The 25,440-nt window shown below is 36.4% G+C and overlaps 1 protein-coding gene across 2 annotated transcripts in view; it reads left to right on the top strand.

Annotated features, from left to right (window-relative positions):
- Positions 1–25,440, top strand: part of PDE4B (phosphodiesterase 4B) — a 618,793-nt gene that overhangs the window by 200,343 nt on the left and 393,010 nt on the right. The window lies entirely within an intron of this gene.

The following is a 25,440-nucleotide window of genomic DNA, read 5'->3' on the forward strand; positions in this document are numbered from 1 at the left end:
TTACTGCTTTAAAAAAAACCACCTAGCTAATTCTAGGGCAACCGAGTATTGAAGGAGTTATAAAAATTCAGTTTTTTTGTTTAATCTCTGTTGAGGTGATTGCTGACTTTTTTGTGTGTATCTTGCGGTTGTTGATGATGTTTTTTAATAGTATATTTTTGGTACAAGGATAAGTGATTCAATCTTAGTTTGGATTCATTTCTTGAAACAATGTATAAAGTCAAACTTAATTTACAGCATTGCCATTTTTTGTAGTATGTAAACTAGTGGTTTTGATTTATCGCCTCTATCTTTACAGTACTTAAGGCAAGGGAAAACTAAGTTCCCACTTCTGAAATCACATGGTTAATTAATTTTATTTATGATTCAAATTGCTATTATCTTTAAGAAATTCTTGTTGTAAAGAAGTGACATAAAATTTATAGATAATAATAAATAAATTCCCAATTTATTTGGGAATGCCCAAGTAAATTCCAGAACCCTCTGTAAAAACTGTATTGAGGCTGCCACCTTTAATATATATGTTATGTACAAGAGAGTAGCTTCCTTAAACCAGTATAATAACCGAATACAGGGAAAAGCACAAAAGAAATTTTAAAACTTTGGTAGACCTTTTCAGATTTCTTTGAAGGTTATATTTTATTTCAGATTAATATACCTTTCAAAATTGGGTACCTATAATTTTTATTTACCAGGGACCATAGCAGTGCAGGGAGCTATTACCTCTTAAAGACATTTCTAGCACAGGGATTTTGACTGCATACTAGATTGCCAACCAACATTATAAACTGAGGATATCTGGTTTTCAAAAATTAATATTTACTTGAATTCTGTGTTTTTGCTCGTCTGAAATGTTTGTCTGCCTAATCTACTGCACAGTATATTGGCAAATTCAAGTTACCCCTGGAAATATGTAGCTTGCCTTTGATGGACACCACATGTTAAAACCAGTACACATACTTTACCTAGCTAAAAATGATATGGTTATTTTTGTTTTCTGACAATGCACTGTTGTTCACATAATCGCTTTATCGGGGAACATTTTTTGGTCATCTTTCTGGTGAGTTAAATCTTATTATTTATTTAATTGTAATCTCATATTTGTAGAGTCCACGTGGTTAGTTTTTCAACACCTACCAGTGGTAGCATTTAATAAATAGAAGGTTTATATATAAGTATGTAGTGATTTGAGGAAGTCTTCTGTCTCATGATTTACCCCACCCCTAATGTGTGTGTATTTTCACATAGTTTGCTAAGTAGTATAACTGAATAGGAGAAGGTATATAGGTATATTGTTAATTAGTTCTCATAAAAGGAATAAAGGTGAGAAAACACATACTTAGATAATAGACTCATATGTTTTACTAGTTGGGTTAATAATTTGACAAGAAGGATACTTAATTTTAATTAACTGATTTTCAGATAGTGATAAATCTTCATAAAACCTTGGTAATATTTCCTTATTGTAGAGTTCCTGAATATAATAACATGACCTTTCTTTTACTTAGAATAGATTTTTGATGTGCTAGGAAGGTAGAACTATAAATACTGAATTTTTTCTTTTCAAAAGAACCCAAATTTTAAAATGACTAAAGAGCCAGTTTCACTCCTGCATTATACAAATTTTCTTGCAGCAAATTACACAAAGAACAATTAAATGGTATTTGAGGTAACTTATGCTATTAAAGTGATCTTTTTCTAGCTAAGTTAAAAAAAATTTCTGCAAATTGCTAAAAAACAAAACACATGACTTTAGTATGATGTACTGTAATATAGGTTTAAAGAATCCACTAACCACCAAACTTATAAAATAACTTTAATTATGAACATGATTCATTTTCACCCATTTTTACCTACCAACTCACACACTCTTCTTCTGTTTCTTAGAAAAGTTGTATCACAGTTTGTTTTAACTCCTAAGTCTATATTTATATTTATTTCTGTTGTTTTATCTGAGTGCATGTTTAGTATTTTTCAAATTTATTTTCAAGAAACATTCAATGAAAATTTCTTTTCATAAAATACACACATATGTATTTGAATGACTTTTTAACTAATCCTAAAAATTATGTGCTCCTATTTTTAAGAATCATATGTAATTTACACGAGGAAATAAGAGCATAAGTACTTTATTTTTGCCTCTTTGTCATGATGAAATGTAACCATTCTTTCACGATCAACAATTGGTATTTTCCAAACCTTGCATTTAAGTTAGAAATTCCAAGATATGCACTTAGAAGTCTCCAAAAACATGTTATTACTTTACAGTAAACAGTAGATATCTTTTAAGAAGGCTGGATTGTTTTGATTCCAGCATTGAAATTAAAGTAATTTTCATGATGAAGCTAAACAATGCAGAGGATGCAGTTTATATCTAAACCCACTGAACATTTTTTTTTTATCTTCAGTTATTTGTAGATTTCATATTTTGGTCAGATGAATGTGTAGTTCTGGTTTTGAAAACCCAAGTTATGAAGTGTGGATTAATGGTAGAAGATTTAAGAAACACTTGTGAAATACTGACTCTGGGATTATTTTTTAAATATCTGACAAATAGTAAATATTCAATGTGTTGTCGCTAATCAGAGTATTTACGCAATCCTAAATCTGGAAGGAATTTGGGTGATTATCTCATTGCTTCCTTTTACCCTTGGGCAGGACCATAATTGCTCCATCTTTGACATATGGGAATCTGGCCTATTTTTAAGACTCTGGAGAAAGCAGTTCTATAACCTCACTTAGTACACAGTCTTACTACTTCATAGTCCAGGTATTGAATTATATATGTATTATGTATATATATATATATATATATATATATATATATATAATTTTTGGGGTCTTCAATGGATATAAAAAAAAATTTATAAGAACTTGCATGAAAATAAAGATCATTATTAACCAGTCCCAGGAATTTTTTTTTCACTCATCATGTATAATTGAGCACTGCTGTGAGCAAGAAAAGTAAAACATGCTGATACGATCTGCATGGACTCCAACACCTACTGTATTTTAGGTTCTTTACTAGAATATTCACATGTATTATCTCATTTAAGTTTCATTTGAGGGATAAGAATACTCTAAATTTGTGTTCTTTTCAATGTTGCTTGCTGCAGATGTAAAAATGTTCTGAATTGCTTTAGCTTCTTCCAAGTATTTCTACTCCATTAATGATTATTTTGACTCTGTACCATTATCCCAAATTTCTAATTTCTTCTTTGAATTCTGAAACGAAGAAGTGGACACCAAACTCCACGTTAGCTGAAATGAGACAATATAGATAAAAAACATATCCTACACTACAAAGTGTCAGTGGAATGTTGAGCTTTGATGAGTGGGGAAATTAATGCCAGAGTCCTTAAGGTCGACATATTATTGATTCCTAGCCCCAGATCAGGGGTGATGACTCCTGAGACATAACCTTATCTTGCTTGTCTTATGGGGCCTGCTTGTTCTTGACTGGCACTTAGCACATGGTGTTCAGCCTTGTCAACCTTCTCTCCTTTGCTCACGTTCCAACCTCAGTTATCAGTTGTCCTCCATTATCAGCAAGCAGCATGATGCTCTGTGACGGAAGCTACTGGTGATGGTCCTGAGTACATCCCAGGCCTACCACACTGCTCTTGAAGAGCAGATGGATTGGTGAGCACCACTCTGTCTGTCTGTCCCTGCTTGCGCATGGTATATGCTTCACAGAGGACAATATGCTTTCAGAGTTAGTATTAGAAAGAAGACTTAGGTTTTTCTTCCTTTTCCCCATTTAGTTCTACCTGTACCTTGGAAATATTTCCTCATTTTATCAAAGGTTCATGAAATGTGCACTTTTGTGCCTCATATTTGACCACAAAAGTATTAAAAGGCATAGTTCATACTCTAAAGGAGCTTACCCCTGACAAGACAAAGCTAGAATAACTGGAGAAGAGTAAAATGAAAGTGATGAATAGTATATGCTTAACCTTTCTCTGAACCTTTAAGCACATTTACTGTCTTACACAATTTAGTCCTAGTTTGTTAGCTAAATCTACTAAATCTGTGCATTGTGTTATTCTTAAATTTCCTTGAATTATTTCCTAGCAGTATTGGACATTTTTTTTTTTTTTTTTTTTGCTACGTGGGCCTCTCACTGTTGTGGCCTCTCCCGTTGTGGAGCACAGGCTCCGGACACGCAGGCTCAGCGGCCAAGGCTCACGGGCCCAGCTGCTCTGCAGCATGTGGGATCTTCCTGGACCGGGGCTTGAACCTGTGTCCCCTGCATCGGCAGGCGGACTCTCAACCACTGCACCACCAGGGAAGCCCTGGACATTTTTTTGAGAAATATCTGTCTTTAAATATTTACTGATTCAACATTTGATTGAACAAAACATTTGTTGAGAGCCTACTGTGCTATGGGCCCTACTCTGGGAGATACAAAATGAGAAAGATAGAGCACTTGCCTTCAAAGAATGCATATACCCCCGGAAGACACACTTATGCATTAATAATTAATCAATAGTGTATAAATAATGCTGTTGAAGAATGACACTCAACTTGTCATAAGAGCAGCAGAAAAAATAAATACCGCTAGAAAGTGAGTCAATGTGTTGGGGAAAGTTTGGAGAGGAGATGACATTTGTAGAATGAATAGGAGTTTTTGAGGAGTGGGCAGGAGGGCATTTTTTTTTTTTTTTTTGCCAAAGAAACAATAATAGGAAAATTCCATCAGCAAATAACAGTAATAATAACTCACACTTATTTTGGCACTAAAAATGCATCTGGCATTGTTTTAAATATATTCGCTTATTTTGTGCTATAAAAGGCCCATGGGTTATATACTGTTACTTCCATTTTATCAGAAAATGAATGAAGCACAGAGACGACAAGTAATTTGCCCAGGATTACACGGCAAATAAGGGGCTGAGTTGGGATTTGACTCAGAGTGTGGGGGAAGGTGAGCAAAGTTCATTGGAGTTACAGCCTAAAGTGCAAGGTGGGAGAGATAGGAAGTCAGACTCTGCCTATAGATTGCAGCCATACCCTAGGGCTTCCAATGTCATGAACTTGGGGCTTTATTCCATCATCAGTGGGGAGCCACTGCAAGGTTGTGAGAAGGGGATTGCCGTAAATAGCTTTTACTTTGGAACGATGTTTTGCACTCCATTGTGGAGAGTGGATTGGAAGATGAGAGGATTAGAAGGAGGGGGAAAAGGGAGAATGTGCATTTGAGAGATAATGACTTCTAGTTATTGTGTATATCCCAAAACATCGAAAACTGTGCTTATGACATTCTTTATGACTTAAATTATGGTTTATGGAAACTGGGAAGGAAGTATGTAAATTTGGTATCCCTTGCATTTATCACCTCCAGCATGATGCTGTGCGTAGTTCTAGTTGATGCACTACTTCCAAATGTATCAGTCCTAGCGAAGGTGCTCGGGAGGATGGGTGCATCTGGGGAAAACCTAGTAGCTCAGTCCTCATTTACTAGGGGTGCTTTGTGTTGTGTTTTGTGTATAATCCTGGTGAGATTTTTACAAAGATTATTTTAGTCCACAGTCTGAACTCAATGCCAGTGGAAATCTATGCCTCATACATAGCGTGATTCTATTGCTTTAATCAGAGCAAGCATTTTCTCAGTAATGCAAGTCTATAAATGGTATTTTCCTGGCCTTTTAGTGTCTGCAAGTCTTCAATGTATTGGATTTTAAAAATACTTACTGGAAAAAGGGCTTTGTAAAGTAATGATGACAACCCCCCAGAACACACACCGGAAGGTGGCCCAGCAGGCATGCCTGCTGCCCAACTGCTAAAGTCTAAGCCCTTTTGTGAAATTCCATTTGCTTTCTTTTCCCATTCTTCCTTCTTTTGTTGTCTCCTAGTTTTTTTACTTGGATGTTTATGGTGCTTCCTTCTCTACCATCACTGTCAAGACGTCAGCAACATTATACTTGCATTTAAATGATTCCCAGAAAAGAATCTAAAGTGCTTGCCATGATTTACAGGGCCCTACATTATCTGGCTCCACGCTACCTGTGACCTCATCTCCTATTCTCCAGCCACGTTAGCCTCCTTTCTGTTCACCAACCTTGCATGTTTCCACTTCCGGGACCTTGCACTTGCTTCTGCCTGGAAGCTCCCTAGATGTTGACGTGGCTCACTCTCTCACTTCTATTCAGGCTTCTACTCAAATATCACTTGCTAGAGAGGTTTCTGCTGACCCCTCTGTCTAAAAAAGCACCTTTCCCTTTTTTGTCCCTTGTTCTGCTTTATTTATCTTCTTGGGTCTTATCATTACCTGGAAATACATTACTGGAAAAGACATGCTTCTTTGTTACGTTGTTTTTCTCTTCTATTGTATACCAACCCAGCAGAATTGCATGAGGGCAGGGATTCTGTCTTGTTTACTATATCCCAGGCACCTAAAGAAAGGCTGGCGCTTGGTAAATATTTGATAAAAAATAAAAGAAAAAATGAATATTGTTCCTATGTTCTGTTCCTTATTCTTATAGCACTTTCCTTTAGCCTGTTATAAAGGAGGAGAAAAGGAAGCTTAGTTGATACTCTACAAGCATCCTTACTTCATCCATCTCTTAATAGTTGTGTTCCCTTTCTGCCAGTAGGGCTACTCTAACTTGCTTTCTATTTTGTGTTCTATGATACTGTAGATACAGGTTTAATTACAATATCTCACTAGAGGCTAAGTGTTTTACATGGTAGCCTATTTAATTAAGCCACTGTGTACAAATCATGTTACCTAGCCTGTAGTGCTGTAAATATTTGTCTGTAGCACTGTACAGTTATTTATTCGGTGTTCTTCACGTATCAAACAGCACAGTAGGTGTTTCAGCTCAGGGAAGCTCTACATATCTCTTAACTGTCTCAGTGGAAGTGTTGTACAGAGGAATATATTTGTTATTTGGCCTTTAACATATCTGCATATTATATATTAGAATGCTTAATTATCGATATTTTCCCACTGACGCAGCATCTAAAAAATATTGACACTGAGCTTTTGATAGAATTTCCCCGGGGAACTTGGAAGTAAGAGTCCATGACTTGCAGAGTGAGGAAATTGTGAATTAATAACCCTGTATTCTAGAAGAGACATCCTCAGGAGTGAAAATTTTCACTTGGTGCTGTCTCATTTTTTTCTGAATTGAGAGGTTGGGACCTCTGTCACTCCTAGTAATTTGTTTGACAAAGATATGTTTGAATCCCATTGTGTACTTTAAGTTAAAAAAATGAAAGTAATTTGTTGACCTTCTCAGATTGCTTCTTGCTAGAACTTAGACATTTTCTCTTTGAGGGAGAATACGAATGACTACTTCTCTTGACCTTTTGTGGAAAAGAACACTTGTCACTCGGCATGCACCCCTGACAGGCCCGGCTTCCCCCCTCCTCCTCCCTATACCCCTCACAACTCCAACTTCTGCAAATTACACAGATTGGAAATAAAGGGGTAGGAGTAGTGTGGCTTTAAGGAAAACTGCTTTCAAACTGAATTTTGTGAAACATTAGTGTTCTTGCACCCATTTTTGGAATTCCTTGAAAAAATAAGATAGTGACGATCTTTTTCCTGGTCCCGGGTCCCAACAAAGAAACATGGATGAATCTAGGCTTGGAGAAATTTGGAGGAGTCACACACATAGATTCTGTAATCTCCAGATGCTTGAAAACCACCAATGTAAGAGATAAATGGGTAGATAGGGAAAAAGAATTCTGGGTAGCTGTGCTTGATAGAGTCATAGAAATTTCCAGACAATTTATAACATTAAGATTATATGTATCTAAGATGTCCAGGAATGGCAGCAGAATAAATGAGGAGGATAGACCTATCTGCGGGTCAAGGAGAGGTTACTGGTAGTGAAGATTTACAATTTCAGAAGGTTGAAAGAATAGTAGTACAATGAACACCCTCTACCTAGATTTACTGATTGTTACTGTTTTTACATATTTACTCCATCTCTGTACCTCTCTCCATATATAAACTCTTATATATGTTTTCTATAGTTTGAAGACAGCACACTTAGATGGAAAGTATTAGTTTGGGATCAAAAAGAGCCTCATATTTTAAAAGTACAGAATTAATTATTTCCATTTCATCAACATGTTCTCATATAAAAATTTGAGTTTAATTCTTAATAGTTGACTAATATACTGACAAGTTATGAATAAGTTTGTGGGCCATTTTAAAAAATGAACTACTGAAGCAGTTATAGTGGAGGGTTAGAGGTATCTATAATAGTTTATGACTTTTCGTGGTGATAAATTGTTGGTTTTAGGTACTTGAAACCATTTCTAAGAGGGTAGATGTCTGTAGCATTCAATTTTTTCTTCCCCCCAAAAGAGATGTTATTTTTTTTTCTAAAACTATAAAACTTGTATCATTAATATGGAATATTATATAATTTCTTAATATACTACACATGGGGTTCTATCATTATATAATTTTGATGTTATCTTGAATTTTATTTTTACTGTTGATCTTTGTTTTATGTTACATTATCTGGAGTCAAGGAAGCTAGGTTGGGTTTCAGTATTTTCTCTTGACTTGCTGTTGAAATTTTAGACCAGTTACTTATCTGTCTTGGACCTTAATTCCTTCATTTTCAAAGTGGAGAAAATAGCCTTATGTTTAAATATTTTCAAATGTTAATTTAATTTAAAAAATGTATTTACTATCTATCCCACTATCTATCTCCTAAGAAAATGTATTAAAGTACTAGTGGAATACTTCATGCATTATAAGTCACATAATAGATGCTACTGTTTAATTATCTTACCAAATCTCTAAGCACACACAAACATTCACATTATTGTCAACCATGGCTGGTAAAGCAGAAATTATTTTTCATTATTTGAAAAGCATCAGTGGGTATGAAATGTGCTAATTTGAAAGAGTCAAAGTGCACTTGCATTTGTAAATAAATGATTTTATAATATTCACGGTGTGACCCTTCTACATACTGAGGAAACAAAATATCATTCACTTATGATCATGTGAAAATCACATTTTAATGAACCAAGCTAAATTATATTGAAGTGCATATCAGAAGACCCAATGTGAATAGCTTACATCCCCAATAAGAAACTTTATAGCCTTGTTTGGCTGCTATCACCAACATATTTGAAAAAGCCATGTGTTATCATATACTGTGCGAAAGAGACAGGAAGAAAAGCACTTTGAATTCCATCCACTTGCACCAATAAGCTTGAGAGGAATAAAAAAAAAGCATAAGAAGATGCCTTGTCTATTTCAGGATCCTACATATAAAAAGCCAATATAAGATTCAGTGAACAAATGCCTTGGAAAAATTCCAGTGTCATCAAAAACTCATTTTTCTCAAAATGTCTCCTTGCTACCCTTTATATTTCTGCACAAATTAATAAGCACAGACTGTTTGTCACAGTGCAGAGAATCCGAAAGTGCTTTTGTGGCTTATTTGGGCCACAATTACCTCAGCAGTTTACACAGGAAACCTGTCTCTCACCATCAGGCCGATTTAGGTCTCCTGAAGAGCAGTTTAGAAAGGCAGGACAAAGAAACTCAGGGATCCAAGTCTCTCTTGCTGATGTCTTAAGTGCCCCAGACTTCCTTCTGAGAGGTTACCATTGAAATCCACATGCAGATGTTAACTTCCTGGGGATAACCATGGCCTTTGTCCTTACCTATCTATCAGCCTGCTCAGCCAGGACTGAGCTCACCCAGAAAACAGGGTTGTGTCTCTAACATGCTCAAATTTACCAAAACAACATGGGACTTTAGGAAGCTGGGCAGTGCAAAGAGCACAGCATTTGAATCCTAACTCCACCTTTTACCAGATACTAGGTTTTAGGCAAACCATTTAACCTTAGTTCCTCTTTTCTCCGTCTGCAAAATTAGAAAAATACTACTTGTATCTCATCAAGCCACTGTGAAGATTGAATGAAGTAATGTGTGTACAATGCTTAGCCCAATCCTTGGCCAATGAGAGGTAACCAGCAGACATCAGTTCACACATGTATCCAGAACTTATGATTTCATATAACAATTTGTAATATATATATGTAGTAATATAAATTAAATATTTGATATGACATGGTTTAATTAAATAAGTTGTTATTGAGCAATGTTGTACATATTAAATTCATTCTTTTTAGGCCACTTAGATATTCCTTAGTTTCATAGGATAGTACATTATCTTAAAGCCCATAATAAGTGTTCTTACAACAGTAAAATAAAATTTAAATAGAAAAAGAAATCACTCTGCGTTATGGGGTTTAATCCCTCTCATTTTTCACAGAGACAACTGCAAATGACTTTGGCCATAAAATGCTCTTTATTCTTTAAAATTCCAGTTACCTTCCTGAATTTGATACTTGTCTCCATTAGTGAAACTAGATGCTGATGAAACACTTTTTCTCTAAGTGAATTTAAATAAATTACTTCTAAATTGAAAAAAATAATGTTCTTTTCGAAGTACCAGAATGTCCCTGTGTTGTTTTCCCTAGTCAGTAGAATCTAACCTCCTAGTGATTTGTTTATGTAAGAAAGTTTATTCAAGAGAGGCAATGGGAAAAGAGCTTAGGACCTAGAGTTATAGACTCTAGACATGCATCCTGGCGCCACCACTTACAAACTGTTTTGCTTTGTTTTGTTTTGTTTTTTGAGCAGCGTAGGGATAGTCATTTAACCTTTTGGAATCTCAACTTCCTCATCAGTAAAGTATAGATAAAACAATTATTTCCCTATTCATATATGATATTTATAAAATTAAATAGAATTGTTGAAAAGCACAAAGAATTGGAACCTGTTTTCTGAAAGAAGAGGAAAGATAAGTTTATAGGACAGACAGTAATGACAAACTATTGCTAATGAGTACAAAATGCTGTAGGTGTATTTGTGTTGTATGTAAAGAACATCATTTTAATAAACATGATTAAATACCATGAACACTGCCTCACAAACATTTTATTTTTCAGAAAGGGAGGAGTTTCTGCTCTATGGAACCACTTAAGGGACAGACTGTGGAGAAAGGGGCTAGACTAAATGGTACCTTTGGGTCTTACTACCCTCATGGGTCTTTACATCACTTTCATGCTTCCTGCAGAAAGATAACAGAAAGCTCAGATAACCAATGTTCAGTCCAGTGCAAGTTGTATTTCACCTTTATCCAGATGACTTTACAGCATTTAAGTCAAATTGCTCTGTATTTCTTGGTCGTTTCCAAGAGTATTTAAGGATGAAAACAGAAATAAAGGTTATGGCTTCTCTTTTGACAGACTTCCTTCTCACATTATCATTGATCAGGTTGATTCTGTCTCTGAGCAATTGAAAGGCAGTAAAAGGTTATATCTTTAAGACTAGGAGCTCTGTTCAAGTGAATTTGTACATCATTGATCCATATAAACTCAAACCTTTGCAACAGTGCAATAAAGTAGAGTACTTTTGGGCTTCAAAAGAATTATGCCAAGTTTCTGATTCTGTCTAAATTAATAAAAATAAGATTTTTAGGAACCTATCTGGTAACTGTAGATTAAATCAAGCAACTGCTTCATCTGAATAAAGCTTTGCAGAGTCTAATATTATGAAAGTGCTATCTTATTATGAAAGAGCTATCTTTATAAACACAGTACTTGCTCGGGATTCAAGGGATTTGGGTTTTAATGCCAGCTGCATCCAAAATGCCCAGTAAGCACATATGCATACATTTGTGGCTGGTAGCTTTTTTGTCAAAAGGGATTAATAATTACCTGCTCTACCATCCTTACTTTATGCATTATGGTATGAATATTGAATGCCAGTGTTTATAGAGTGCTTTGGTTTTCTGCAAAGTAACTTGGCAAAAACGTTCAGACGGAAAAAAAAGGCTTCTAAGAAGTTTTATACGTATCAGATTTTCAAAAATGTGACTCGGCTTTAAAATGTATTAATGAATTTCATATTTTATGTGAACCCTAAGAATGCTTTTGCCAAGTATTTAGTACTCTGGAAGTTTAGATGTTTATGTTTAGAGTGTCTTAAAGCATTACTATATTTGTGTATGTTAGTCCTTTTTCAGTGGCTGAAAACCAGATAGACATTGCTTAGTGAATTAATTCTGATACGTGGCTTGCATTTTTACTTTTTGTTGATTCCAATCAACAAATGCGTATTGTGGAATGATGCAAACATGATATGCTTTGCCATTAAGGATCTTTTATCTAACCAAGGAGTGTATATAATAATTTGGCATGTGAAATCATTTTATTTGATAGATTCTAGTGTTAAAAGTATACAAGTATAAAATATAGTGCTCTCTCATGACTACCAAGTGGTGTCAATCTGATTATGAAACTAAAGTTCTACAGAGCAACCGTGGTGCTCCCCTTTCCAAATGTCTGTGAGCCTTGAATCAGCATATGTTATGATGACTTATTTTCTTGAGCAGTTAATCAGTATTAAGTATAGTGAACTGTACTTGGGAATCTGATGTACCAGCAAGAGGTCGGGTATAAGCAGACTGCTGGTGTGAGCAAGCAGAAAATATGCCCCAGGAGAGGAAGGAACAAGACAGCAGTATTTTAATTTTTTAAATAAAAAATGGGGCAATAATAGAAAAGTGCTACCACATACACCTTATATCATTTAATCCTCACCTCTACTTACAGATGAGGAAACTGAGACTCAGGAAGGTCAACTGACTGATGCTGAGTAACCAAGCTACAGAGTGGTAAACCAAGAATTAGCCCATGTGTTCTGATTTAGAGTTACACATTGTACATATTGGCAAGGTCCACAGATTCAGCGGTGCTCCTTCACACAATCCACTTCACCCCCTTTCTTAACCCCCAACTCCCAACTCCTATGGGGAGACATCCAGAGTTATCATACTCTCATGTTCCCTTATTAAAAGCCTTCTCACAGTGAGGACCTGACAGATTCATTTGCACTTAAGCATAATTGACTCACAGGGTTTAATGTGTTATTCCATTTTAGTGAAATAAACATTAAACCAGACAAATTAATCTCTGAATTTGACACAATAGAAAGCAGAGGCAAAGGGAAGTATTTTGGAGGATGAAAGGGCATTTTCCAGTGTCCTCAAGGTCTGGGACACAGATGATGGGCTGAATGTCCCAGGCGTGTAGTTGTGTTTGCAAACCTCTCACTCATTCACTGAATTTACCACCTACCTGTTCCATGCCCATGTTTCCTGCCCTCCTTCCTATTTCTCTGTGTACCTGGTTAAGGCCAGCCTCTCCCCTCTCCCCCTCAATAGGCTTTGCTCTTGCACTTGTCCCTGCTGTCTTCTGCGTCATCAGTTTTCCTTCCTATTTGATTATGTCTATCAGTCTATAGCTCTATTCTTTCAAAGGCCCTCTTTGACCCCATGAACCCCTCCATCTATTACCCTATATCTGTTCCCCTTTATAGCAGAGCTCTCCAGAATAATAGTCTATATGTCTCTCTACACTTACTCTCCTCCAGGCCTTCTTTGAAAACTTCTAATCAAGTTTTCCCCTCACAACTCCACTAAGAGTGTTCTTACTGAGGTTATGGCATCCATGTGCCAAATCTAATGATCAATTAGCAATCCTCATCTTACTTAGCCCATCAGCAGCATATCATATAGTTGATTGCTTCTTCTTTCTTGAAACGTTGCCTTCACTTGGCTTCCTGGATACTATAATCTCTCTCCTTCCTCAGAGGCTTTTCTTTCTCCATCTCCTCAGCTGGTTCTTCTCCCCAAATTCTAAACATTGGAATGTCCCCAGAGGAATGTGCCCTCTCTCTCTCTCTCTCTCTCTTTCTCTGTTTTGTCTACACCACTCCCTAGGCCAAGTATCTCAGACTCGTGACTTTAAATAATATCTGTACACTGATGATTCCAATTTGTATCTTTAGCCAGACTTCTGTGAACTCCAGACCTGTGTATCTATCCAACAGCCTTCTTGACAGCTAAACCTGAGAATGTCCAAAACTGACGTCATAATTTTCATCCCCGACATCCCACCCTTGTTGCAATCTGTTTCCCAGTCTTCTCCATCTTGGTAAAATGCAATTCCATTTTTCTAATTGTTCACGCCAGAAATCTTGGAGTCTTCCATGGCACCTGCTTTTTTCTGGTATTTCACATTCCAAATGCATCAACAAATTCTGTCAGCTCTGCCTTCATAATGTCTCCAGAATCTGACCACTTCTCATCACCACCACTGCCGCCGTTCTGATCCAGGTCGCCATTATCTCATACCTGGATTATTAAATTAACCTCTTACCTGACACTCCTGCTTTTCACCCTTTCCTCCTTACAATGTATTCCCCATGCAGCTGCCACAGTGATTCTTTATAACATGTGAGCGATTGTGCCACTCCTCTATTCAGAATCCTTCAAGAGCAGCCCGTGTCACTCAGAGTGTGGATTGACGTGTATGTGCCATACCTGCAAGGCCCTATTGGTTTCAGCTGATTAACTTCTAAAACTCCTTTCTCTCCCCACACCATTCCAGACACACTGATCTATTTGCTGGTCCTCAAACAAACAGTCTAGGCAGCATCCCTTATCAAAGCCTCTGCCTTTTTTTGTTGTCAGAAAACAGCATCCCCCAGATATCTGTATGGCCTTCTTCCTTTTTTCAGATCATTGCTTGAATTCATCTCATTGGAGAGGATCTTCCTGACCACCGAGATAAAAGCAATATAAAATAGCCTTCCTCCTATCCTTAACTCAGTTTTGATTTCTTTACAGTACTTGTCCATACCTGATGTATAGCTCTACATCTTTGTCTGTATGTATATATCTACACGCACAACTCTATTCATGTCCATATTTACATCATCTCTCTCTGCCTATCATCTATCTTACTGTCTGCCTTTTCCCACTAGAATATAAATTCCATAATGACAGAAACTTTGTCTATTTTGTTCATTGCTAAATCTCCTAAACTCATAACACAAGCTAGCACATAGTAGACAGTTAATACATATTTGTTGAATGAATGAATGAACGAATAAAAATGAATTGGGCAGACCGTTTGCATACCTTCCAGGTTTAAGCACTGAGCCCCCAAGTTGATAGGAGAGAGAAATGTGAACAGATAATTTAAAGTACAACGAGAAATAATTACTAAATAATTATTGTGATAAATAAAATAGTAAAAGTAACTGCCCCTCAAAGAAGCAATTTTATATGCAAATATACATTTTTAAAATTAAAAAAAATTAAAATTTCACAGTAGATAAGTATGAGAGAGAGGAGAGAGAGATGCACAGGCATAAGGAAAATATATCGAACTTACAATGAAAAAACTTTAATTCCTATTCTGATTATATTGTTTACTAGTTGTATGATCTTAGGCAAATAAATAATCTAGTCTGTTCCTCCCATTATACCCACTATGCCATCAACTTTATTTCTGTGAAGGTTGAGTCAAATAATATGATGCATAATAGGCACTGAGTAGATATTATTTTTCTTTTTTCCTATATGCAGGACTTCAATTTACACTCACAGATTAGCCCTCTACAATCTGTCTTACTCCTCCGCCACGATTCAGTGACTTTCTAAATTTCTGCCCCATTGACTTTCTTCTGTTTTCTTCCTACAAGACTTCTTGGCATCATGTGATATTATAGTCAACCTCACCAACCTGTCAAAGATTAATCAAACTTCTCTCCTTGCCTTAACATACACATATAAACTGGTGAGTCCTTTAACTGTATTTCTAAGGGCAGAAAGTTGGATCAGTCTTCAGCATTATAGGACAGTAATACATGTATATTTCTTTAATTGGAAGTATGTTTCTTTGACTCACACTAGAACAGTGGTTGTTCCCATGTCACTAATATGTCATGAATCAGCAAGAGTGAAAAGGGTATTCATAGAGTAAATGCAGTGTGAATTGCACATAAGTTTAAATTACCATGACCAGTTTTTCCCCCATGCTACAACCAGGCTATTAAAAGAACAGCAATATGAGTATTTTTAGGACAGAGTATCAGAATTGTAAATGTCGTTCGTAAGACACTATGTTGAAGAAAAAATATTAGAGGTCATTGTATTAGACTAAATTAAAAAAAAAATTTTTATTTTATATTAGAGTATAGTTGATTAACAATGTTGTGTTATTTCAGGTGTACAGCAGAGTGATTCAGTTATACATATATTTGTATCTATTCTTTTTCAGATTTTTTTTTCATTTAGGTTGTTACATAATATTGAGTAGAGTTCCCTGTGCTATATGGTAGGTCCTTGTTTGTTGTCCATTTTAAGTATAGTAGTGTGTACATGTCAATCCTAAACTCCCTGACTATCCCTCCTCACCGACCCTTCCTCTCTGTTAACCATAAGTTGTTTAAGACTAATTTCTTTGAGGCCAGGTGCTATTTCTTTTTATTTTTTATTGGCAAAGGATTTTATTTTATTTTGTTTTCATTTCTAGTTTTATGGCTGTATAATTGACATACACCATTTATAAAATGGTACAACATATGTATGCATATTAAAGTGTACAACATGTTGATTCTATATATGTATATGTTTCAAAATGACCACCACAATAATTTAGTCTTATTTACCTTACATGGTCTCTGGCAAGTAACTTTTGAACTGAATTTCTTAATTTTTTTTCTAAGATGTCTGTATTTCTCTTTTTTTTTTTTTTTTCAGTACAGGGCCTCTCACTGTTATGGCCTCTCCTGCTGCATAGCACAGGCCCCGGACGTGCAGGCCCAGCGGCCACGGCCCACAGGCCCAGCCGCTCCGCGGCACGTGAGATCCTCCTGGACCGGGGCATGAACCCGCGTCCCCTGCATCGGCAGGTGGACTCCCAACCACTATGCCACCAGGGAAGCTCCTGGGTGTCTGTATTTCTATTGCATATGAGACACACTTAGTTTGGTCACTGTTTTACCACTGAGATATTGGCAAGGCAGAGGGTGATATAATAATGTAACATCCAAAATTATAGGGTGTGAGGAAACCTGCACAGACACTATTTGTTGAACAATTAGAATATTTCTAAAACATGAATGAATGTATAAAATGAAAGAACCCATTTTTTGTTTTTGATATAAAAACAGAATTTATATATGGTTTTCTAGGTTATGGTAGTTAAAACTTCTTCCTTCTAGGTACTCAAGAAACTTGTTAATTGTGACCTAGAATTTATAATTGTTTTCCTTTTTCTATCGTAATAATGACAAATATCAAGAGTTATGTCTTATCACTTTTTGCCCAGGTCCAAGTGCTGTTTCTTGAACTTCTATGCAAGATTTTTATCCAAGTTTTTAGCAGTTGGGAGCTCTTAAGAGCTGTTTAATTTTCAACGAAAGACAACCTTTTAGGAGTTTATGTTCTAAATATTTTCTGGTTCTGCAGTAGCATACATCAGACATAGTTATTGTGTTTGGATTGGGATTTTCATTTTTAACATGTTCTCAATTCTCTAGGCATTTATTGTTTCCATCTGGTTCTCATAAAAGATTTCACATTTGTAATGCAGCTCAGGCGCTCGGAGAGCATCATTGTAATTCTATCCATGACTCTACTTTGATAGAGTAGATACGTTTTTAACTTTGCATTTTTTTGTTTTTGCTTTTATTTTCTTAAACAACATTTGATTTTAATGGTGCATTTCTCTTTGAAAGCAATCATAGTTTGCACACCATGACAACGTGCTTGCTCTCTACTTCCTTCTGTGCAGATCAAAGCTGTGAGGACAGGAGAAGTAACTACACTGTGAGTCCGGTACGAGGAAACTTAGCAGTCGTCACACCTCCTCTTCATTAAACAATCTGTTCTCAGTCATCACAGATGGAGGGGATATTTTCAAGGACTTGAACATTTTCTTGAAATAGCCCAACATCTAGGAATCCCCTTTCGCTATGTTAAGTAGTAGGTTCTAGGGCACAGTTCAAGCAAATGTTCAAACTTCTAGCAGGGTCTTTTTTATTTAATTAGGTGCTCAGCACATGTTTGTGAATTTGTTTAATGAGTACTTATGTAGCCCTTATTACATGTCCGGTAATGTTCTAACAACTTCAAAAATATTAAACCATTTAATCCTCATAGCAACTTTATGAATAATGTATTATTAGTAAACCCAATTTAAGGATGAGGAAACAGGCAAAAAGGCAAAATGACCACTGCTACCAAGTGGCAGAGCCAGAATTCAAACCTAGGTGGTCAGGCCCGAGTCTGTGTTCTTAACTACTAAACTATGCTATGATTGTGTTCAGCTGCAGATTTCTAAAAATCAAATATTGCTTCCCCAGAATTGAATTACACACTCTTCCTCCCTCAGTGCTATGCTTGACTTATAATCAGCACTGGATGAATTTTTATTTAATTAAGTGTTTAATTAAGAATGAGTGAAATAATGACTGAGTTTGACATACTTTGAAATATGCAGAACAAAAGGCAAATCACAATGGTACCCAGGGGAGAGGCTGCTCTTTTTACAGAGATGCCGGTGGGTCCTAGTATCTAATAATAACCCATATTTAAGGCCCTGATACTCCTAGGATGATGCTTTGCATCTTGGATTTCCAAATCTGAGAGAATTTGTGTTCGTTTCACTCATCGCTACTTACTGATACAATTTTTAAAAATTAATTGTGGTATGGGCTTCCCTGGTGGCGCAGTGGTTGAGAGTCCACCTGCCGAAGCAGGGGACACGGGTTCGTGCCCTGGTCCGGGAAGATCCCACATGCCACGGAGCGGCTGGGCCTGTGAGCCACGGCCGCTGAACCTCCACGTCCGAAGCCTGTGCTCTGCAATAGGAGAGGCCACAACAGTGAGAGGCCCGCATGCTGCAAAAAAAAAAAAAAAAAAAATTAATTGTGGTAAAATACACATAACATAAAATTTACCGTCTAAAGTATTTCTAAGTATATAGTTCAGTAGTGTTAACAGCATTCATATTATTTCACAACCAATTTCCAGAACACATTCATTTTGCAAAACTGAAACTTTATACCCATTAAACAACAACTCTCCATTCTCCCTTCTAGCCTTTGGAAACCACCATATTTTATCTATTCATTCACCTATGAACCTTTTGGTCTCATACTTCCACTGATTGGCTATTGCAAATAATGCTGCTATGAACATGGGTATACAAATATCTCTTTGAGACCCTGCTTTCAATTCTTTGAGGTATATGCCGGAAGTAGAATTGCTGGATCATATGCTAATTCCATTTTTAATTCTTTGAAGAAACATCATAGTGGTTGTTTTCCCTAATGGCTGCACCATTTTACATTCCCACCAACAATGCACAAGTGTTCCAGTTTTTCCACATCCTTGCCAACACTTGTTATTTTCTGGGTTTTTTTGACAGTAGTTGCCCTACTGAGTATAAGATGTATCTAATATCTCATTGTAGTTTTGATTTGCATTTACATAATAGTGACATTGAGCATCTTTTCATGTGTTTGTTGGCCATTTTTATATCTTCTTGGAGAAATGTATATTCAAGTCTTTTACCCATTTTTTTAAAAATAGGGGCTAATTTTTAATATATTTATTTATTTTTTGGATAAGTAAATAAATACTATTGGGTCTTCGTTGCTGCTTGCAGACTTTCTCTAGTTGTGGCGAGTGGGGGGCTACTCTTTGTTGCAATGTGCGGGCTTCTCATTGCGGTGGCTTTTCTTGCTGCAGAGCAGGGCCTCTAGGTGCATGGGCTTCAGTAGTTGTGGTGCACAGGCTCAGTAGTTGTGGTGCACGGGCTCAGTAATTGTGGCACACGGGCTTAGATGCTCCGTGGCATGTCGGATCTTCCTGGACCAGGGCTTGAACCTCTGTCCCCAGCTTTGGCAGGTGGATTCTTAACCACTGTACCACCAGGGAAGTCCCTTTTACCCATTTTTAAATTGAGTTGTTTTTTTGTTGTTGTTGAACTCTTTCTATATTCTGGATATTAACTCCTTATCTGATATAGGATTTGCAAATATTTTCTCCCATTTTATAGGTTGCCTTTTCACTCTGTTGGGTGTATCTTTTGATGCACAGAAGTTTTATTTTTTTATGTAGTCTAATTTTACTTTTGTTGCCTGTGCTTTTGGTGTCATAGCTAAGAACTCATTGCCAAATCTAAAGTCATAAAGCTTTTCTCCTATGTTTCCTTCTAGGAGTTTTATAGTCATAGCTCTTATGCTTAGGTCTTTGATTCACTTTGAGTTAACTTTTGTGTAGGGTGTAAGGTAAAGGTCCAACTTCATTCTTTTACATGTGAATGTTTACTTTTCCCAGCATTGTTTGTCAAAAAGACTGCTACAAGTTTAAGTGAAATGCAAGCCACATAGCTGTAAACCTGTAGTTCTTCTCATACTTTGGTCCAAACTACAGTGGATTTAGAAGGAATTATTTCTAGAGTTCTCAACTGAGGCAATTTTATCCCCCTGGGGACATTTAGCAATGTCTGGAGATTTTTTTGGTCATCATATCTTGGTGTGGGAATGGGGGGTGGTTGCTAATTATATCTAGTGAGTGGCAGTCAGAGAAGCTGCTAAACATACTACAGTGCACAGAACACACTTCTACAACAAGGAATTATCAGGCCTCAAATGTCATTAGTGCTGAGGTTGAGACACTCTGGCCTAGTGGATAGTGAGAAAGGGATCCAGAAAATTGGGTAATCCTCTCTTATGTCATTTGAAGGCTTGACAATGGTGATTGCAGAGGTGACTGCCTAGGGGACCAATTTTATGGCTCGGTGGTTTATAAAAAGACCTGAATTTCATATATATCTAGTTCGATTTTAACAATGGAATACTATTTTGCACTTTATTTTTCCCTTCAAGATTGTTCTTTGTCACTTTCTGTCACCATGACTTTGCTCATTCGTACATTAATTTTCCCTTTTTGGTCAGGAAGCAAATGAATATTTGTAGGGTTAATCATAGAATTTGAGGTGCTATTCAATTGTATAATGGCCAAAGATTACAGGCGCGCCTACAGCTTGTTTTGGCCCAGTTACTTCTCTTATTTCTGAGTTACTTTTGGGAGAAAAATGCCCAAAGGACAATATAAGTTAGAAGTAAGTTACTTTATAATAACTAGGATTTGTATCTAAAATTCCACAGTTTATCTCCATGCCAAGCTGAACTGGAGCACATGGCTTCTGCCTAAGGTAATTTTATATTTGGTCAAGGAAACTTCATTGAGCAGATCATGACTGAGCTGAGATCTGACTGGCTAAAGGTCTCTACCCATGAGAAAATTTGGCAAAAGAGCATTTCCATCAGAAAGAACAGAAAAGGCTTTCAGGTGGGAACATGCTTGGTGCGTTTAAGAACTAGAAATAAGGCCAGTGAGGCTGATGATATAAGGAAGTGAGGATGACAGCAGTGTGATATAACAGAGGTCAAATTAATATTTCCTCGTCCAGAGGCAAAGAGAGGAAAGGGTTGGGCAGAGCATCCCCTGTGATAGGGAAAATGGCTGGGAGCTCCTCTCAACTTTGGAGACCTGTAGTTTGGCAAGTATGTCAGGAATTGGTTTTATATTGTATGGTTGGTTCATATTATTCATTACTCTTAAGATATCCATGCATTCATTTATCAGAAATTACCAAGCACTTGCTATATTCCAGGTGCTGTTCTATAACTAGACATTGGAGAAACTGAGATAAACGATGCAAAATGCTTATGTCGAGAAGTTCTTGTCTGTTTGTGGGTAGGCAGTTTGTTGACTGATTGTTGACTGCGTGACCTGGGGTAGGTTAACTTCTCTGTGTCTGAGTATCTTTATCTATAAAATGAGGAGCTTATTGTAGCTACCCTATGGAGCCGCTGTAAGGATGAAGTAAGTTAATACCTTGAAGGCATTTTAAATGATGTCTGACACAAAACAATCCCTCGGTACCTATTAACTACTATTATTGTTGTGATTATTTTACAGAACAGCAGAAAGGGATGAATTAATTCAGTTCCAAAGGTTAGGAAAGTTTAAAAGAAAAAGTGAAGTTTGAGTTCATTCATTCACTTTTATATTTATTTAATAAATATGTATTGAATACCTACTGTCCCCCAGACACTATTTTTCTGTTTTTCCACATACTCCTATTTTATTGGCTGTATTATCTTTGCCATCATTATTCGACTGTCATACTTTAACATCTGCATCATCCTCTTCAATGTGCCCTCCTTCAGTGGAGGGAAGAATGTAGATATTAGAGACATAAATTACACAAATAATTTTTAGGTAAAATTGTGAACTGTGATATCAAGTGTAATGCAGTCAGTGAGAGGAAAAATGCCAAGAGAATCTAAAAGGAATAAAAGATGAAATGTCTTAGCTAAGTGACACAATACAAGAGAGATAAGAAATACAAGATAACATAAGAAGAAATGGAATAATCAAGCATATTCCACTATATATTTATCCAGCCAATATCAATTGAGAGCCCACTGTGTGCTGAGGCAGAAAACAAATGTGTATGATAATAATGAAAATGTGATATAGATTGTGATCTAAGGATAAAATGGTATAAGATGTAACAGTTATATAATTTCATATTTTATAATGATGAAACTACCTATAAAATTGAAAACGCCATTTTTTGTTGCTTTGGGGAGTAATTATATTCTTAAATTAATGGTAGGAGTTCTTATTTTCACATTCAGATGCATCCAGATGTGATGACATATAGTGTTGATGACCTGGTTAAAACTGGCAAAAACTTTCAGTGTCATTGATGGGGGCTAGTAGTTGCTGCACATTTTATTTTGATATTATTGAAGTGACAACTAAATGTATTAGTGCTTTTCCTAGCCTAGAAATCATTAATTAAGGAACTGAAGCCTAATTTATTTAAAAAGCAATTTTTAGAAAAAGTTTATGATTCACATAGAGTTATTTAAATGTCCCATGCAAATTTATGGGATGCTCCAGCAGCATACTTTAGAAATTATCCAGCAGCATTTTATTGCTCCAGCAATATTTTAGAAAATTATTTTCAATATATTGCATCCTTTGTGCAATCTTTTGCAAATCAGTAATGCATAGGAGTTTCTTTGCATCCAGAAACACAGTTAGATATTTACACATGTAACCATACTCTTTTGTTCTTTTATTCTACTATATAGCACTAACCTAAATCTAAGCTGGAAGTCTTTCCACATCTGGTTTGGAGGGCTAGTTAGACAATACACTCAGAGAGTTGCAGAAGCTAAGTGTACTTCTCTGGTTCACTTGTAGGCATCACTCAAGCCCTGGGTTTGGCTTCTTAAGTTTAGGTCAGCCAAACAAGAATTCACTGTGTGGTCACTCATGACAGAGACCTGCGCTAGACTGTATACATAGAAGTCAAAGAAAAATTAAGTATTCGTTATCAACAAGAGTTATTGATACACAGAGGCACAATTTCTCTTTTAAGAATTTTCATTAATGTTGGGAGACTAGATATATACATCTTTTAAATGCCCATTGGAAATTTGGTCAGGAAATTTTGCTGCTGGTCAACAGTGTAGATAGTCAGGCCAGTTGCAAAAACATGTCGTAATTAAGTTAGGATAATAGGCGCATTATAGCATTTTGCTAGGTACAGTACGATTCAGATTAAGGCAGGTGTCTGGCATTATAATAGTGGGAGTCACATAAATAAGTATATAAGTAAACAAGTAAGTAAGTAAATAAACAGTGTCACCTAAAGAACACAGAGAAGCAGAACTCTTACCATTGGGTGGGTAGACTGAGTAGCTCTAGTCCTTTGGTACCTTGGAGAGCTCTCGATAACCTGTAACTGATTTTGCTTAAGGTCCTACTGAGGCTTTTTGTCCTCCTAGGTTTAGGCCTACCTAAGGTTTATCATTGTGGTGGCACTGAAAGTTAGTTACTACAGCTGTACTCCAGTTAGCTGCAATTAAACTGCATGGTGCCAGGATATCATCTTCATCCTGTTAAACCTTTTGGCCCTCTCACTAGACCATGGGCAGTATTTTGGGGTTCCTCAAGGTTCCTATGTACTGAGGAGGACAAATAAGCTTATCATGGGTTCACAACGTTGGCATGCTTTCTCTCCAGGGGAAGGATCCTGTTTTTGGCTCAGACAGCAGAAGTGTTGCCAAGGACAAGGTGGCATATGCTCAGTTCCAATTAGTGGTGGAGACAATAAACACTCTACATAAGAGTTCAGAAAAGGAAGTTGTTACTAAGAGCTATAGAACCTTTGAAAGACTCCACACAATAACTGGCCCTGTAGTAATGAAAGAGTTCAGACATCTGGGAAAAGGGAGAGGGACTTCCAGGTGGAGAAAATGGTTAACATTAACATTCCATGGATTTCTGGGGAAGATAATTACAAGACAAAGTCTTTATCTGTAAATAGCCCATAATCCACCTGAGGAAGAAAAGAAACACGCAGGCCTGAACCAACATTAGAATAACTACCAGTTATGTAGTAAAAGAATAAAGAGGTATAGTATAAACTTAATAATGATGCTTAAGAGATAAAGTCTTAAGAATAAAGGATCAGTGTGGAGAGGGCTAATTAGGGCAGTGTTATAGAGATTGGTTTTCTGAACTGAGTTACTATTTTCTGTTTCTTATATTAGTACTTCATAAAGTTATGTTGTGTTTATTTACCTGGAGAATTGACCTCAGGAAGAAATGCTTGTGAAATAAAGGAAAAAACTCTTGTATTCAGGAAGATCTCAGTTATACGTATTTGATCATTACTTCTGTGGGTTATTTAGGCCTGAGTTCGTTTTCTAGCTCTTGTACTGCTTCTCCACTAGTGCTTGTGCTTCTGTCTGCCTCTTGGCTCTTTGATTCTCCACTCTGAGAGACTCTCCATGCAAGTCTCTTCCATTAACTTGGAGTAGAGCTGCTTGTCAATACGAAGCATTCTAGAGACTAGAGAAATAATCATTAATAGGTACAAACAATAGAAAAACATTACTTTCAATAGTATTCTATTAGATCTTTTACCAAGGCATTTTCAGCATGTCTCTAGAAATTATAAGTCTAGCATCAATATACCTTGGAGTTGGAAGTACTTCAGAGGTTGCCTCATTTACTCCTTACCCAATCAAGTAGCCACTCAACCTGCATCACATCCCTGGCAGCTGGTCATCAGGCTCTGTGTGAATGTTTTCAAAGATGGCAGGCTCACTACCTAAGGAAGCCATTCCACTGTTGACTAACTTTAACACTTGGAAAGACCTTGCATTAAGCTAGCATCTGTATCTAAGACTTTAAGTCTATTTTTCCAATTTCTTTCTAGGGAAGCTACACCAAACTAGGTCAGTTCATACATTTATTCATCAAAATTTATCAGGCACATAATGTGTGCAAGGAATTTTCTAGACCCACAAATGTTAAAATTATGAATAAGGATATAATGTTTTTCCTGGTAAGAAGACAGATTTTTAATAAATGTTTCTTATATCAGTAGATGGATGGATAGATAAATAAATTATAATGATTTCTCTTTTTCACTATGAAATAATAAACTGTATGTAAAGTTGACCTATTTCTTGATAAATGAAGAATGTGA

Source organism: Phocoena phocoena, chromosome 1 (genome assembly GCF_963924675.1).
Source record: "Phocoena phocoena chromosome 1, mPhoPho1.1, whole genome shotgun sequence".
NCBI lineage: Eukaryota > Metazoa > Chordata > Mammalia > Artiodactyla > Phocoenidae > Phocoena > Phocoena phocoena.